The sequence below is a fragment of the Rhea americana genome, unplaced genomic scaffold (assembly GCF_003343005.1).
Source record: "Rhea americana isolate MKP2758 unplaced genomic scaffold, rheAme1 scaffold_160, whole genome shotgun sequence".
NCBI classification, from domain to species: Eukaryota; Metazoa; Chordata; class Aves; order Rheiformes; family Rheidae; genus Rhea; species Rhea americana.
Window position 1 is genome coordinate 1,493,292 of NW_028185706.1, and position 12,387 is coordinate 1,505,678.

A 12,387-nucleotide genomic window follows, 5' to 3' on the forward strand; every position below is an offset into this window, starting at 1 on the left:
CGTGCAAGAGCAGTTACAAGGTGCGAAAGATCAGTTCAAGGCTGGAAGGCGCCGTCTGCTTTTTAAAAAGAGCGTTTAAGTATAGACGAACTAGGGAGAAGGTGCCCGTCTGCCGAAGACATGCCACCGACTTCCGAAGCGGAGACCGCCCTCCAAGCCCTTAGCCCCCCTTCTTCTGAGCACGCCGCCTGCAAGCACAACTTGGATTCTTAAAACGTTTTGTGTAGGAGCCCAAATACTCATTGCTACTTGAGTTTGCCTGGTTCATTGAATAGGTCAATTTAATATGAAAGGAAAACTGCAACGTCTCAGAGCTATTCGTAACTTGCTGACGCGATCTCTGCTAAGGACCTATGCAGTGACATCTGCAGAGGCACCAGTCCTGTCTCCCAAGCCCTTTTCTCATCCTCTGCTAAGGAGCTCTTTGGAAAGACAAAACCAAGCAAACCTTGTTTCTCAGAAAACTAGAGGGTGAGCTTAGCAGTATCACCTGGTTCAGCTGGTGACCTAGGTCAGAAGTGGATTCCCTGCGGACTTATTTTTCCTGTTGGGTGGGCAGCGAGAGGGAAACCCTAGTCGTGCAGAGAAGCGCTGGCGCGGGGCTGCCCCGCCGCACGGGCAAGCCGGACGAAGCAGAAAGCAGCCGAAGCGGCTTGCCCGAGCGATGCCCCGCTCAAGTCCAACCCTGCTGTCCCGAGYCCTGGTTTCGTGCTCCGTTTAGTCGGGCCCCGCTGGCTTTGCACAAGCACGGCGAGCGAGACGCCGTGCCTCGCTCGCAGGAAAGCCAACGCTGCATGGGAAAGGACACGAGGTGCAATAACGAGGCCCGGGGTGTGGGGGGGGGGACATGAACAAAAAAAGTCTTAACTTTCGGTACAAAGCACACATTTGTTAAATAGAATCCTAATAGCATTATTGTAGCTAAAAACAGAGACTTGAAAATGCCGTATACGTTATTACACTCATTATCTCCCAACCGCAAGAATGCTGTGCTAAAACTAACTCAAAACACCTCAGGTAAGGTAATTGCTACTAATGGATTTGAAGTGTGTAAAATTGAGCGTTATTACACAGACATCACATTCTCGACTTGGTGAAGCTGTTGGATATTGTAGTTACTGGCTCACTCATCTCTCGATCGGGGGAGAGATTTGAGGAAAAGGGCAAGCTCGCTTGCGTTCGGCACTGGAAGAAAAATTCAACAACACAATATTACAGCAGGCTGTTTGCGCCTCGGTGGCTAAGACGGGGTCAGTACTTGCTTTCTAAAGCATTGCTTGGGAAAACATCTGCAGAAGTTTGCTCCAGAAGTACATCTCTCTCGGGGAAGATGCGAGCGCAGCCTCTGCGTTTCCCGCAACTTGTAGGGAAAAAGGGAAGACGGGGGACAGGAGCCTGCAAGTTTTGATCTATCGAGGGGAGGCACCCGGGGGACGTGTCCCGGCGCTGATTAAGGCCGGGCTCGTCAAGCTGCCCTGCTCCTCAGCAGATCGAGCAGAGCCGCTCCTGGCCGGGGRCTTGTCTGCAGGCCGAGGGCTCTGCACCTGGACTCTGCCAACGCCCAGGCGCGTCCGAAACAAGATGTTTTGATTCACCTGCTTGAAAAACACCACGTAACAAAAAAAAAGGGGGGTTGAAACGTTTAGTTTGCTTGATATCTTCGCTCTCAGGGAGAGGTGGATTTATTTTCTAAATAAACAGCTCCGTTTGGATAAAGGTCCCAGATTCCAAATATCACTTTAGCTTTTTGTACCTGTATCACTAGCCTTCAAACTGACCTCAAAACAAGTGACTCGCAGAGCTTTCACCCTCCTTAGTGAAAATTAAAAATAAACTCTACCAAGGCAAATGCTTTTTAAAACTTTCAGCAGGTAGGATATGATTATTTCTTATTTTAGGTATAACACCAAAGCTAAGAATTGGTGTTTGGGTAAAATTAYGTAAATTATTGTCATTTGGATTAATACACAGAAAAAATATGTGGTTAGTACCTAATAAGTTCCATTTCTTTCTGACTGACTTGGAGGAAAAAAAAAATAAAAAGGCCTTCTATGACCTGGATTAAAGTGGTCTCTATCGCAGTAAAGAGACCACAAAGAAATTTGAACTCACAGCTGCAGCTGAAGGCGATGGGAGCTGTGCTTTGAACAGCCTTTTAGCCGAGTCCTCTGAAAAATCAGACCACACATCCCAGATTGGCAACTTAAAATTAGTGAACACTTTTGTACTTAATCTCTTTCTGCCTCAGTTCTTCATCGTGAAATGGGGATAATACTACCATCCAATGCCTCACTGCAGTGCTGTGAAAATAAGTTCATTAATGTTTATGAAACATTCAGTTACCATAGTGATGAGTTCTATAGAAAAGCCCATGTGGAAATTAATATTTCTGTCTTCAGAGCAGGGCTTGAATAGAGCACATTTAATAAGGCCTGGGGCCACACAATGAGGAGGAAAGAAAACACTAAATAACTTGCCATTGAAAAATAAAAACAATAATCAAATCAAAATAGCCTGTTAAACAAAATCGATTTTATAGAAATTTTTTGTTTTGGTAAAAGTTATTTGGTAAAAAAATCCATTTTTTCTGCTTTTCACTTTCTCTCCTTTAGTTTTTCATTCATCTCTTCCTAGGACAGAGGAAAATAAWTTTTTTTTAAAGAGAATATTTAAAGAATCTGAAAACCACTATTTTCCAGTTTCCAAAAAATCAAACAAACTTTTACCACTTTGTTATGGCAAAATTCTGAAAAATTAGTAATTTTCTAAACTAGGTGCAAAGTTTTTTGATTCGCTATGACGTTTTCTGGKAAATAATGTATGACATTCTCAGTGACCTTGCCCAGGCCCCAGAGCATCAGGATTACCRGTAAGTCTAGAAGAGGTACCAGATGTGCATGGCAGCGTTCCACCCCGGTCTGATAGGCAAGACTAAAACCAAACGCAGTGCATATGTTATCAGGGAATGAATGAGAGAAAAGTACTAGGGGAAAACAAAATCTTCAGGACACCAATCACGAAAAAATATTTTGCGCCCTGCTTCCTGAAAATGAGAAATACGAGACAGTTGCCCTAAAGTTGCCCTGACATCACATTCCATTTTTGAAATCTTCACTTTAAGAAGCGGTATCTTGTAAGCTGTAGTTACATACTCTACTGAGAAAGAAAGCTCATATATGCTACAACCTGAAATTTTCAAACTGAAAATATCTGTAATGCAACAAAAAGATCAATCTATCCAAAAATTATTCAAGTGCCCAGATAGGATTTGGGGTGCCTAATTAGAAAAAAGGTACTGGCACCCAAGCATGGTTTGGGTCTTACGGTTCAAGGCATTYGGTTTGGGCTGGTTGCTTGGGTACCAGCTGCTAGCAGGAGCTGCAGATACCACCACAGCAATCGAGAGAACATCTCCCTGAGGTCAAGAGTCATTAGCACATTTATAACAAGTAAATCATAGGTAAAACCAAATGATGGACAGCAATTCAGAACTTAMTCTATGTAGTTTGTGCAGACAGACACAGAGGTAGGAAGACCCCCGGTGTCAGGAAGACACTGCTTTACCAGGCTCTACCAGCAAACCCAGGCCCAAGGGCAGGTACCGGTGGCAGGCGCAGGGTGAGCAAGCGCAGGCGCAGGCTCGGGGCAAGCTCATCCACAGCTGCACTCGGCACCAGTTCAGGAGCCGTGTGGAAGCTAAAACCCCAAGTTTTTTCCTTCAAACTGTTTTTCAGCCAAAAATGTGGTCCTTGCTTTAGGGTGGATTTGCAAAAAAGTAAGCAAGCAACTGAAAAAATATATATATACATCTAACTCCCCCTTCAGAAAATATCTACCTTTTGTTGAAAGTGATTATCCAAGTTTTCCTCCTTTTCTACACTGGTCTTTGCTCTCTTATACATTTTTTCCATTGTACACAATAGAAAATATCAGTAGAGTCTTTTGTACAAACTTYATTTTCATTTTTGCAAGATGCCATACTGTTTTCTGAAGAATGAAGTTTTGAAATGTTACCAAATAACAAGATTGAGAGGAGGAACCAAACCACTTCCTTATATCCTAGAATTATTTATTGTGTTCGTCTGTTGAATCTGGTACCAAGGAAAGGAGACTGAGAGAAAAGCCAGGGAGCAAACAGCTTTTTCAAATATGGCTTCTCCTGAACTGTTAATAGTCATAATTTGAAAGTTTGTCTTCTTCAGATGTGAAGTTTCTCCAGGGAGTTTATGAGATTGTTTTCCCTTTTTCTACTGAGCTTAGTTAATGCCAGCTATTTCCAGGGCACACTCCTTACCTTTTTGGCAGAGCAGGATGTTGCCTCTCCAAATAGTCCTTTTTCTTCACACACATTTAGATCAGCTACTTTTATCTGAAGACCTTCAATATGCTTGTGCTCTGCTGATGTGCCATGAGCTAAATTCCCCTTGCCCCAAGCCCCTCTTAGATCACACACCTAAGGATGGAGTTGTTACTTGCTTTTTGTTTCTGATGGGTAGCACTGTTCTGATAACGCAGGGGGTATTTTAAACCCACAGATAACAGAACATATTTCTAACATTCTCATTACAGATAACAGGAACTTGTTCACCTAGGTGCTGAACTTCCAGAAAACAGAAACCTCCAATTGCCATTAAACCCAGTTCAGCGTCACTGCGCTGGAGCCCCCCGGCCCCCTGGTTCCCCTAAAATACAAGGCCATGGCAAGCACAAACTTCTGTGGAGTTTAGCATGGGAGCCAGCATGCCAGGCAAAAGATAACATTTCTAGTTAAGCACAGTGTTAAATGGGCTTGTGCAATGCATAGTCACAAAATCCTGTTAAAACTAAGACATTAACAGGATTTTAAAAACCATAATTCACACAAATCTAGTTAGAGCAGTTCAACTAAACAGAGATAAAATGGGTATAATCTTTTACATTTCAAAGCAAAGTAGGAAACTAATTGGACTTAACAGGAAACTCCACCTACAAGAAAATCATTTCATTATTCTTTATTATACAGATACAGCTCTCAGACAGGCTTGGTTCGGAACAAGAGTCACAAATAGGCACTAGATGCATTGAACCAACAGCCCACTTTTATTTCACATTTCCTATATTCTATATGGAACCACAAACTGGGGAAATGGCAGTGTTTCTAGTAGCGTGTGCTTGGTGGGAAGGAGCAGCCGTGCCTTGAGCCGTCAGTGTCCTAGTCCAGGACGTGGCGCTGAGCCGCAGGCAGGGGCGAACCAGGCTGCCGCTGTAGACCTGGCCCTTTCCGACAGCAAAAGCAATGTCAGCCTCTTCCACAGCCTTTCAGGAAACTTCATCAGGATTTCAGAAGCTCTTAAGTYTTCTTTTAAGGAAAGCTCTTCTAAACCAGGAAAGCCCACTTACGGGAGCTGCAGTCTGCCACGCAGAGCTCTTGCACCCAGAAGTGATGCGAGGGCCGGTTGCCAGGACCGAACGTTTTACCCAYCAACAGGTGTTACATGTTACGCACCAATGAGGTGTGCATCCCCGAAACATAAAGACCCAGCAAGCCGGCAGTGCAACTATCAACCGGAGCAGCACAGCCATAAAATCCTGATGAGCCTCACAGACTTGTTATGGACGTCTTTATTTATTGACACGGTCAAATTAACAGGCAGCAACACTGTATCTYAATGATAGCCTTGAAATCAGCCCAGGAAGAAAGTTAGCGTTAGTGTTCGGACACTGCGTGCCATCCACATTGAGCCACGTGAACATGTATTTTCAAAYGCTTAAATACTGACACCCTAATTGAGTTACCTAGAGCATGTGGGAGAAATCAGGCTCTTAATCAAAGCATATCGCGTGTATGCTATTCCCGGGCTGTAGAGGAAAACTACGTGGCAGCAGAAACTCCGCAAGCCCCGCAGCTTGGAGCGCGCACGGCCGCGGGCTCGATCTCTGCCTGCCTGGAAGAGCAGACGCAGGCGGCGGAGTGAGAGCGCCCCGAAAGTCTGCATCTGTTTGCAGCCRCGCAGGAGAGCGGGTGGAAAGCAGCGTCCACGTGGGGAGCAAGCCGGGTTGCCCAGGTCCCTGCTGAATGTCACGCTGAACCTTTCAAAGAGCAGGCGCTTTGCTGAGCGGCAAACTGCAGCTGTGAAGATTTACGCCCGTCACCACAGAGCAGCAGGATCCCGCAACAGCTTACAAAGCAGGAGGGAACATCTCAGCTTGGTGTTGCAGCGGGGAATGCAGGTGGTGAGACTGATCCCTCCTTGGGACACCTAAAGAGAAAGGAACTGAAGTGCATCGAGGCTATGGACTGGGTTAGGGAGCGTGCACAGAGCAAAGGAAAGCAGCGACTGTTTTACAAGGTGTCTGAAACAAGTTTGCTTTTCCCCAAAGACAGCAGAAGTTGAGGGGGAGCTCAGCATTTTTGGAAACGAAATCACTCTTTTATGCATTTAAATTGTACTCATTACAGGTGCCTTCACAAACCAGATTCCCCATTTTAACACTTCTCGTGTATCCGGCTTAAGTACGAATATTACCGAGACTGCAAAAGAAAACTGGGAAATGATCTGTGTGTCATAGCTGAATCAAGCAAATTGCATCCTTTACAAGAATTACTATAATGTGCTGTGTTTGTTTATGATTTCCATTGTTTGCTAAGAATCACGGTTTCAAAAAGGACCGACATCCCCCATTCAGAAGCGATTTGGTAGTCTACTCTTACCGCCCAAAGAGCTGAGACGGTCAAAACACACAGCGTGAAAGCGTAACGCGCTTAGGCGTGCTAGAAAGCTTTGCGCTAAGTCCTGCTCCTTGGCTTAAACGTGGACGGAACATTGAAGAAAGGGAAAAGCACTGTTACCGGTCCTCTGGTTTGTTTGATTTTACACTTATGTGCATGTAGGTAGATATGCCTACCCAGTATGGGATATGCCTACCCAGCTCGGGCATGGGGCTCTGGGGTGGTCCCCAGGGCGCCTCCCRCTCCCGGCCACATCACCCCACCGGTTTCCAGCCTGCTGGTGGCAACATGAAGGGGGCAAAAAACAAAAAACTGCCGTTTCCAGTATTTTGTCGTTATTATAGGTTATATATATACGGGAAGAAAGTTAATTAAGCTTTAAAAAATCCATCACACATCAATGGCTGCATTTTAATGAGTACAAAAAGTTGAGGTGTTTACTGCCAATTAAAGTGGTTTTTAAATAAGCATTAATTAACACAGAAATTCAGAAGAAAGTTATACCTTGTCAAAGAAAGGCCAGTGCAGGCTATGCCCACTTCTGCTCCCATTCATACTCAGATAGTAATTACCACCAACCCTATATTTTCCATAATAATGAGGAGAGGCTGTCATGGCTGTCAAACAAAAACAAAACAAAAAAAAAAGATACTCATGCACCAAAATACCGTCAAACTGAAGTAAACTTGTTTAGCGCTGAAGCCACCAGAGGCTGCACGCGGGGGACGAAGGAAGCGTGCAAGGCGCGTGGGACCTCGGCGGCACACGGCGCCGGCCCCGACCCCCGTCTCCCGCTGCTCGCAGGCATCTCCTCCCTGGGGGGCCGAGCCGCGGAGCAGCTCCAAAGGGTGTTTTTTATTTTTTATTTCCATTTTTCCCCCCATAAGTGCCAATGGACAGTCTTCTTGCTTCCCTAAGGCAGGTCAAAGTAACCCCTGAAGGGAAAGTAAGATTTCTCTGCTTACATGCTTCCCAACGGAGCAAGCGGTAGCTTGCAAGGCAGCACGGATATCAGCTCTCTTTCCTTTCAGGCTTTCTYAATAGCTGTCCTGAGTTTCAGCTCCTCTTCAGCTAGTTGCCGCCTCTGAGCAGGAAGAAAAGAAAAAGAAGTAAAACGTTTTTCTTGAGAGTTCTTGCATCTTTGGTCCGTTCAAATATTTTTGTAAAACTTTCCCTTCCTCTGTTTCTCAGGCGCTGGCACCAAATGAGGTTTCTAAACCGCCTTGTTAAAATTGCTTTCTCTTCTCAGCTCYTCAGCTGTGGGGACACAAGGATTTCACTGCCTTTTCAGCTGCCAGGAGAGACACTTCCAATTTTTGGCACTGTAACAAATTCCAGACAAATCTTTGGTTTAGCACGTACAAAGCTAATAAAAAAATGGAGAAGAAGGATGAAGATATCCCCAGATTCCTCTTCCCCTGCCCCTCTCCCTTGGCAGACCACTCGTATGAGTTATTTCGTTCAAACATGTAGCCTTGCTGTAATAGATATTGTTCACTTTTGTCGGTCGGTATCTGGGTGCCTTTTTCCTACACTATGTCCTCAGGCGATATCTGCAGCAAAATAAAAGGCATACATTGAAGCCCATGGAAGTTCTGTTTAACTTAGCTGAACTGGGCCTTCAGATGTTTCACTAATCTTTCTAACATATCTGATGGGGCTAGAGAGGAATATTTTATTGCTAGAAATAGTTGAGCGCTTACTTCAGAGAAAGGACGGACGTAACACAAAAGAGTTTCCAAGCACCGACAGGAAGGAGTGTTGCTCATACTAAATTCCACATTAGGCACTACAATAATAATAAAAACCCCACCGGCCCTTGTGATGTCTGAACTCCCCGACGCTGATATATGGAGAGGGGAACAGAGGAGGAAAAAGACAGACAGAGCARAGCAAATACGCAGGGATGCTTACGAGCAGAGTACAGAAGCCAAGTGTCACGAGCTGACCCTCTGTGTTGCCCTGAAATTCGACCACTCAAGGCAAAATTCCTTTAGCAGTTTATGCTCACTTTGATTTTTGTTGATAAGAGACATTTGTCACAGCATTGTGGCATTTAATGTTGTTTAATCAAGATTCAAGAGAAGGAGTTACAATTTTAATTACTAAAAAATCCATTGTTGCRTATTCATGTTTTCCTTAGCTATATTTGAACCACCTCTGATTACGGGCCGTAYTAAATAAACTTTGTGCACGCAGAATACAGCTTGCTTAATAACAAATGGGCCACGCACATACAAGGAAAATGCTTGTTCACCAGTGATTGCAAACAGGCTYGTCCCCTGCTAGAAAACCTCTCAGACTTCCTGACAGCAGACCACAAGTAGTGGTAATCTTGGTGGTCTTCCTGTGGTGCGCTGCACATGCAGGGCCGTGGTGCTTGTGGTCATGGGTCGCCCTCTACTCAGGCTAGATCTGCTGTGCAGGGAGGTTGGACTAGATGATCTCCAGAGGTCCTTTCCAACCTTACTGATTCTCTGATTCTGTGATCCGCTCAGACTCCCACCATGGAGACACCTGAGCACCCACATGTTTGGCTTTTCCATGCCTACCTGAAGGATGAAGGCAGGAGCCCAGCTGGTCCTGCTGGGCTCTTGGTGCATGTGCATCAGAACTGCACAACCCCACCACAGTAGAAGGCAGAGAGGGATCAGCTGTTACCTAGGAAGTTACTCTGAGTTGTGCCTAGAACATGAGAAATCAGGTTCAACATCACAAAAAAGTCCCCATGAGGAGGACTGTCCTGATGGCAACATCATGATGTTTGTCTGCCTTCATTCTTCACTGGCCCCAACAGCGGTGGAGATGGCCAGGCAGGGGCTCGGGAACAAGAAAAACAAGTGAGCAAAACTGGATTCCTCGGGTCACTTCAGACAAGCGGAGGGATTTCTTTTGCCTTTTGTTCCCTCCCTTCCAGAAGTAAAACTGCAAATAGAAATTGCATGCAGGGAAAACAGATATAAATAATCKTCACCTTATTTAATACCGTGAGCCTGCTCCTGGGCTGGGAATCAAGCACCTGAAGAAGGGGCTGAAATGTGACTTTCACCTGCATTGAGAAAGCACAAACCCAGCAAGGCCTATAGCACTGATCATCGTGGCTTCAGCCCTGTTTTTTCAGGCCCTCTGACGTAAGGCTGCTATTTGAACCGCCACTTTTCTGAAGCTAGGGCTGCTCCTTCCTTCAGGTTTGTACATAGATCGTACAAGACCCCAACAGTATTACAAAAAAAAATGAGTATTTCTCTGAACACAAAACAGGCTTTTTATCTCTCAGTCCCCAGCCTTGAGGCTCAGTGTCCTTCTCCAGCAGTTCCATCTCACACCAAGTTGGGATGGGGACCATATCCTTCCCACCATGGGAAGTACAAGTGGGAAACACAAGTGGGAATCCCTTGTGCTTTCTTTTTTTACAGAAAAAGAAGAACTAGCATGCAGTCCAAAATCCTGTTTTTTAAAAACAGCAACAGCTGCAGCTGCTTTACCAACAGCAGGGTGAAAAGGAGCAGACTGGAAGAAACCCGAACTGCTCTCGCTCACCTGCTGRAAGCTCTGCTGACTCTGCAGTGAAGGCAGACTTCGAATTCAGCCAATTCGCATAGGTATCTGATGTTACTTTTTCTGAATCCATCTAAAAGACTAACCTGTCTGTTGTTCTCCATGGTTGTCTTACACTTTAAAATTGTTTAAGTGGCTGAGTAATTAAGCTCTTTCATTAATTTTATGTAAGCATGGGTTATTATTCTTATTATGATGAAAGAAAAGGAAAGCCTTTGTCTAAAAATGAGCACTAGCTCRTGCCCAGAGCTGAGAAAGTTCTTATTTCTTCCAAAGTTCCTAATTATGTTCAAGTTTTTTCATATTTATTCTATGTCTGGAAATATTTTTACTAGCCATATAAGCTTTTAGAGCTCTTAAACCTCGACATATAAGATATGGGAACATGCTAAGAAGAAGGTATATGTTTTTAAAATATCTGAATGGAATGAAAGCCAAAATTCCTACAGCCAACAGTSCCTTCCATATTGCCTAGGAGGCAAGTGAGACCCAAGTTCCATTTTGAAAATGATGGAAAAATAACTCAGAGTTGAAATTGCCTCCACATGAAGCATGCTGTAAAAACAACATTCAGTAAACTACTTGGTTAATCACTGAAAAAAATCCAAGCRGCTTGCATTCAGAGAGAGTATGAGATAATTTATTTTGAAATAACTTAGGAGCTGTCCAGTTTTCAAAGCTTCTGATGAGGTTTAATATCTGTTGTGGTCAGTGAGGAAAGCTGTACTGTACTCATAAGACTGTATGGTTACGCTGGTTTAGTTAAATCGGTGCAAAAAAGTACCTGTGTGTTCTGAAGCCAACGGAAGCCTAATGTCTCCTGCATATTGATTTCTGCAGCCTAGTCATAAAGAAATGACTTTAAACCAAGCTAAGTGTCCCTACAGAATCACGCAGAATTATTCATATGAACAAGTGTGAATCTTCATTGTAACTAGCCTCCTATAAAAATGGCTGATAACATTAACTTTCCCTGTACTTAATAGGAAACTAATTAAAATAAAACCCTCAAAGATGAGCAACACTRGTTCAGCTCCATCCGTATTTATAGCTTTAAGATAGACAGCTCATCATTCAGCAGCATCTTCAAGCAYACATCCCCTCGTGCTCACTCATGGAAGAAAGTCCATCTCGTTCATTGACAACAGACTGACCAGTGTCTCTAAAAACTGTTTTGACATTTTATTTCTRAGATTTTGTCTGACTAAACGATACTCTCACATTTCTGCAGTGTGTCTTTTGCTTAGAAAGCTAGCCGCACACCAGAAGTACTCTGAACAGCCCACAGAGATAGTGCGGTGCAAACAGGCTCTGCAGAAAGCCCCGTCTCCGTTTTCTTCCCGTTAGCGTTGCTAGAACAGGCTTCTACCGCGCTCTCCCTATTTAAGTGACAAAGGTCAATTCAAAATTTCCAAAACRGAAGCAAATCTTTAATTTTAGATACTATATTTCCAAAGATGAGGCCAACAATGTGACAAGACCGTATGTCAGTTTTAAGGCAGATATTATTGTGAAACGGYAGGGAGGTCAAAAGCCACCCCACGGCGGCCACGGACAGGAGGCGACCGGTCGCACGGGTTCCACATCCCCGGGCCAGAAAAGCCGACCCAAAACACGGCGCCTCACGTGCCCCTGCGCACGTGCGGGAAGCGGAGGCGCGCAGCACCTGAAGGGGCTGCRCGGAGGCTGCGCTGCTTCGCGGACGGGAGCTGGGTTCTGCCAGGAGATCTGCCGGCTGTGCTGTAAAGCAGGAGAGCCGGGCACGCAGAGTTTTTCTATCTAAATAACAACAAATGATACCTTTTTAGGCAAAAAAAAAAAAAGGAAAAAAAAAGGAAAAAAACATAATAAAAAATACACCATCAGGTTCCCGGCGAGTGAGAGGCTACCAACAACTCTTCTTAATGGGGCTTGCTGACACTGATGCAGCCAGAGCCACGCGTGACACCTGCTAGGGCCAGGGCCAGCTCCCACGCATATATTTCGAGGAAGCAGGAGATTCCCCCGGCCCAGAAGCTGTCTTCATTGCAAAAGCCTAATATATCAGAAGACAGAGGAAAGCTCGGCTTTTAGGATGCATTTTTTATTATTCAGCCTTCAGTGCAAATGTCACCTTTCTA